Source organism: Mesocricetus auratus, unplaced genomic scaffold (assembly GCF_017639785.1).
Source record: "Mesocricetus auratus isolate SY011 unplaced genomic scaffold, BCM_Maur_2.0 Super-Scaffold_100676, whole genome shotgun sequence".
NCBI classification, from domain to species: Eukaryota; Metazoa; Chordata; class Mammalia; order Rodentia; family Cricetidae; genus Mesocricetus; species Mesocricetus auratus.
Window position 1 is genome coordinate 166,221,889 of NW_024429266.1, and position 6,000 is coordinate 166,227,888.

Sequence of the window (6,000 nt, forward strand, 5' to 3'; positions counted from 1 at the left end):
ACATTATTTCACATGCCCTGTCAAAGATCTCTCTCTCTCTCTCTCTCTCTCTCTCTCTCTCTCTCTCTCTCTCTCTCTCTCTCTCTCTCTACACACACACACACACACACATACACACACATACATACACACATCTTTCTCTGTCTCTCTCTTGCTCTGAGCCTACATTCATAGAACCATAGATCATGGTGCCAAAGCCCTAGAAATATTTGTGCATGTCCTCTAGGATTTATAGAGGCTATTTATAGATATAAAATTGTCTTAAAATGGCTGCCAGTGTAACAAGTCCAAGGATCACTTAAAATCACCCTTTAGAATTATTGAAGAGTATATGCCACAGCTTCCAGTCTGAGGTACATCCTAAGACTCCAGCAGACAGATATTAGCTTAGTTGAAGTCCTAGTATAACCTGTTCTTGCTCTCAAGGTCTCAGCAGGAAGGTCCATCCTTCATATTTTACACTTCATATTATGCAGAGAGACTGTTTGTCAATGGTTTCTACAAACATATGCCCTCAGAACCTGATTGTGTACTACATAAAGATACACATACCTTCAGAAGGTTTGTTCACAGCCTCCATGGATCACTGCAGTCTAGGATAATGAAGCACTTATAGATATTGTTAACATGATTCAAGCCAAAACTATTATAATGAGACTGCTATTCCAAATTAACTTCTCATCTGTAATATTTTTCAAAGGAGCCATCCAGATGATGCTGTATAAATTATTAAAATAAAAATATCACCTTAGCAAAAGCTCTGACACATGACCCCTGCTCTTCCAGAAGGCATGCTGGTATTCAGAATCCCAAGTAAGATCCCACCCAAATATCTAAAATGGTTCCTCAAAGACAACCCAGTTTACCTAACAGCAACTTCTCCCCTTATCTCCAAACCCCAGCTCACAATCCCTGCTCTACCAGAGGCCACACCTGTATTCAGAACTCTAGGTAAGACCTGATCCAGAGACCTCTAATACTCCTTATTATAGCAGGTCTTTCTTTGGACCCTGAGCTCCTGAATAATGACACAGAAACTTTATAGTAATTATGGAATGTTGGCCTTAGCTTAGACTTGTTCCCAAGTAGCTTTTAAAACTTAAATTAACCCACTTAAATTAATCTATATTTTGCCACATGGATCATTACCATACATCTGACTTCTTCCTCATTCATTTGGCAAATCTCTATCCTCAGATTATTTCTCAGAGTTACCATCTCTCCCAGAAGTGGAAGTTATCCTCTCCTGTCTAGCTAGGGGCCATTGAGCTATTTATTAAACCAATCACAAGATGAATTTCAGCAGATGAGGAAGGACAGAGAACATGACAATGTACAAAAACATTGTCCCAACATCTTTTAGTTCAATAAAACTCTTTCTCTAACATCTATGAACTATATAAAATAAGAACAAATATTAAGCAAGATTTACATTCATAATTTTAATTTGGCAGGTTTAGGAGAAAATACTCTCTTATTTATCCTGCCTTGGTGAATCAAAAGTTTTGTGCTTAAATCACTTTCTGTCATAACTTGTATTACCAACTTAAAAATATCCTTTTAGACCTGAAAATAATGTGTTATATAAACAACATAAGCTTTTATGTCTCTCAACCTTTATAAACTTTATATCACTTTTGTGAGTTTTGTTTCTGAATTTAGTAACAAGCAGAAATGTAAAACTATAACTGTCTATTCTGCAACCCCATCTGAGACCTGAAAGGGAAAAATATTACCCTAGTAAAAGGAAGTGCTGAGCAAACTACAGAAATACAAACATCTGCCTGCCTGGAATGTCACCCAAAGTTCCCATGTAATGTTGGAGCATCTATTTTTGGCCTACAGGCCCAGTTTATCTGGCAGACTTTTCTGTGAAGTAGGAATCTTGAAAGGCTTGTCTACTTTGCCTTGGCAAAGTTCAGCAGTCAAGTTTCTTTGTGTCCTTCTTGTTCAATTTTAACAGCATAGTGTCAACAATTAGGCAAGGACAACTTCTTACCCCGTGACTAGATTTGTCACATTTCAAGCAAACTCCATATGGAGGCTCTTCCATGTCCAATAGCTTCTTGGAAGTAGATTGGGGCTGCCAGAAGCACATGTGTCTCATTGTCATGAAAAACACTATGCTATTAAAACATCTTAAATACTATATTCTGTTGATTTCTGAAGTGTTTGAAGACCACCTCTCTATCTGAAATATATCCCTGTTCAACTATGAAAGCATACCTAACATGACTACAAGTTTGATTGTTAGAGGTGACTAAATACTAACCATCATTTCTTAATTATCATAAACAGTTTGTAATAGTTACTTTCAAGGACTAGAACTTTATATTAAATTTTTAAATGATCTGTTTAAATTGTTTTTCTGTTCTTGATTTAACTTTGGTAAGTGATATCTATTCAGAAAATCATCCATTTCCTTTAGATTTTCCAATTTAGTGGAGTACAGGTTTTCAAAGTACGACCTGATGATTCTTTGGATCTCCCCAGTGTCTGTTGTCATGTCACCTTTTTCGTTTCTGATTTTGTTAATTAGCATGTGATCTCTCTGTCTTTTGGTTAGGTTTGATAAAGGTTTATCTATCTTGTTGATTTTCTCAAAGAACCAACTCTTTGTTTCACTGATTCTTTGTATTGTTTTCTTTGTTTCTACATTATTAATTTCAGCTCTCAATTTGATTAGTTCCTGGCATCTATTTCTCCTTGCTCTATCCCCAAAACCCATGTGACCTGGAACACAAGAGGCCATACCTCCATCCAGAACTCTAGAGGTCATACAGGTACCCAGAAACCCACGGCTCTACCAGAGGTCATGCTGGTACTGGCTTTTGGCACCCTACTCATACTGAGTTGCCTTGCTCAGCATTAATGAATAGGTAGGTGCTTAGTCTTACTGCAACTTGATACACCATTTTATTTATATTCATGAGAGATCTGTCTTTTCTTGGATGGAAACAGAGGAAAAGGGAGTGGGCGGATGGGAGAAGGAGAGGATTGTAAGGGAGGAGGAGGGCTGTGAAGGAAGCATGGTAGGAGGCTGCAGCTGGAATGTAAAATAAATACATGAATAATAATAATTTAAAAAGAACTTCAGGAGGCTTTACCATTCCTGATCACAAGTTCTATTACAGAGCTATAGTAATGAAAACTACATGGTTTTGATATAAAAACAGACAGCTTTATAGATAAAATGGAATCAAAGACCCAGGTATTAATCTACACACTAATAGACACCTGAGTTTGACAAAGAAGCCAGATTACACAATGGAAAAAAAGGACACTTCTTCATTAAATGGAACTGGTCTAACTAAATGTAGAAGAATGCAAACAGATCCATATCACTCTGCACAAATGTATCAACTCCTCAACTTAAATCCACTTACATTAACTCTGAAGAGAAAGTGGGGAATAGCCTTGAACATCTTGGCACAGGAGACAATTTTCTGAACAGAATACCAATAGTGCAGGTACTATGATGAACAATTATTAAGCAGTCCTCATGAAACTTAAAGGCTTCCATAAGGCAAAGGAACCATCAATAGAACAGCATGACAGTATACAGAATGGGAAAGGATCTTCACCTACTCCACATTTGATAGAGGGATAATTTCTAAAATATGTGAAGAACTCAAGAAACCAGACATCAACAAGCCACATAATCCATTTTTTAAAAAATGGGGCAAAATGGAAGGCCTCAGCCTCTCTGAGGAGCAGAAAGGGTTGGGATAGGGGTTCGTTGGGGCCAGGGGAGGAGGGGAGGGGTAGGGAACTGGAATTGACATGTAAAACAAGCTTGTTTCTAATTTAAATAAAAAGAGAAAAATAAATAAAATAAAAAATGGGCTACATATCATATGACTGTTTATAAACTAAAAAACAAAAAACAAAAAAAGAGAGAGTGATTTCCCCTCTAAAAAATCATGGGGTACAGATCTAAACAGAATTCTTAACAGATGAATCTCAAATGGCCAAGAAGCAGTTAAAGAGATGTTGAACATCCTCAGCCATCAGGGAAATGCAAATCAAAGCAACTCTTATAGTCAGTCTTATCCCAGTTAGAGTGGCTAAGATCAAAAACATAGTGATAGCTCATACTGTAGAGGATGTGGAATACTCTTCCATAGCTGGTGGGAGGGAAATCAATATGGAAGTTCTCAGAAAGTTGGAAATCCACCTACCTCAAGACACACATTTGCCACTCCTGTACAAATATGGAAAAGGCATTCCATCCACAAAAAAACCCAGTTGCTCAACTGTTTTCACAACAGTTCTATTCACAATAGCCAGAAACTCAAAACAATCTAGATGCTCCTCAAGCAAAGAGTGGTTAAGGAAAATGTGTTACATTTACATAATGGAGTATTACTCACCATTAAAAATTAATGGTATGAAATTTCTAAGCAAATGGATAGACTAGAAAAAAATCATTTTGAATGAGGTAGCCCAAATCCAGAAAGGCAAACAAATTTTACACTCACAAATGGATATTAATAGTAAAGTAAAGGACAATTATCCTGCAATCCACAGACCAAGAGAATAAGTAACAAGGAATGCTCAAAAGGAAAGTCTCCCTATTAAGGGGAAATAAAGTAGATATTTTAGGTAGGTTGGGTGCTGGTGCAGTCAGGATCTAGGGGGATCATGCTGGAGTAGAACGGAGGGAGAGAGTACCAGAATTGGGGACTGAGCATCTTAGGGATGAGCTAGAAACCTAGTGTAATGGATCCAGGAATCTACAAGGGTGACCCTCACTAAGACTCTTTACAATGGGGAATAAGGAGACTGAATACTCCATGTCTTGTAACTGAACAAGAATTCCAGTGAGGGAATTGGAACACCAACCTAGCTACAAAACCTTAGATGTATAATTTGTCCTCTCTGTAAAACTTACTGTGGTAAAGGTGGTACAGAAATAATGGGAGTGGCCAACCATGGACTGGACCAGCAGAGACCCATGCCACAAGAAGAAACCCACTCGGAGACTGCCAGGAGAGCCAGGAACTAGAGTCAGGATAGCTCAGAGAGCTAGGATAGAACTAAACATTAACAACAAAAACAAGAACAAACAAAAAGGTGCAATGAAATGATTCCTAATGCTACTCTCCTATATACTTGTATTCGGGACCCTAGCATAATCACCACCAGACAGGGTTCATTTAGCAACTGGTGGAAGCAGATGCAGAGATTAGTCAAACATTAGGCAGAAGTTGAGAAATCATGCAGAAAACGGAGGAGGTTCATCTTTCAGTCATTCTCATTCAAGTGTTTCCTGTGTTACCCTAGGTAATCTCTGTGACTTAGCAGAAATCATAGCAGTCTATTTAGCCATTGTAGATTCTCCCTCATCAATATAACTCGAACATTAGACTTTTCTTAAAGTCACTTGAACGCATTAGTTTTCCCAAATAATATGAAGTGATTTTATTTGTATGTTATTCAATTTTAATAACATTAAATCTGATCGGTGTGTATGTTACAGTCAATCTACCAGTGTTTTTTCCTTCTAATTCTACCTCTGCAGTTACATTTGATCCACAGCAAATAACCCACAACCTAAAAAGCAAGATTATGGAAATTGTGTTCCCAGTACTAGAGCAATGGTCAGTCATGCTTGTTGTGTAAGTATGAGAACATTCATTTGGAGTCATAATACTCTTGTATTAGAAGTCTGAGGTGGTAGCTCTTACCTGGAAATCCAGTATTCAGTACTATGACATGGGGACATGAAGACCCCAGTAGCTCAGGGGCTAGTCATCTTAGCTGAAATGGAAAACTCTAGGTTCAATGAGAGACCTAGAATTGCTGTTTCACTCAACAAGCAAAGAAGATCCAAAAAAGAAGATACACAGTCACCCAATGTTCTCCCCACATACACACAGATCTTCACATCTACAAAAATGTACACACACATACAGATATGGTATCTCATAGTCAGTGGATAGAAATCAGGTAGAGTACTATTTTACAATGAATGAAAGTCTGGGTTTAATCCTCTCA

At 37.7% G+C, this 6,000-nt stretch overlaps 1 long non-coding RNA gene across 1 annotated transcript in view; it reads left to right on the forward strand.

Moving 5' to 3' along the window:
* The window catches only part of LOC110339234, a 57,096-nt gene extending 51,498 nt beyond the window's left edge, over window positions 1–5,598 (forward strand). The window contains exons 6-7 of the long non-coding RNA XR_005873545.1: window positions 2,671–2,879; window positions 5,525–5,598. This is a non-coding gene — a long non-coding RNA (uncharacterized LOC110339234). The remainder of the gene's footprint in view (window positions 1–2,670; window positions 2,880–5,524) is intronic.
* The last annotated feature ends 402 nt before the right edge of the window (window positions 5,599–6,000 follow it).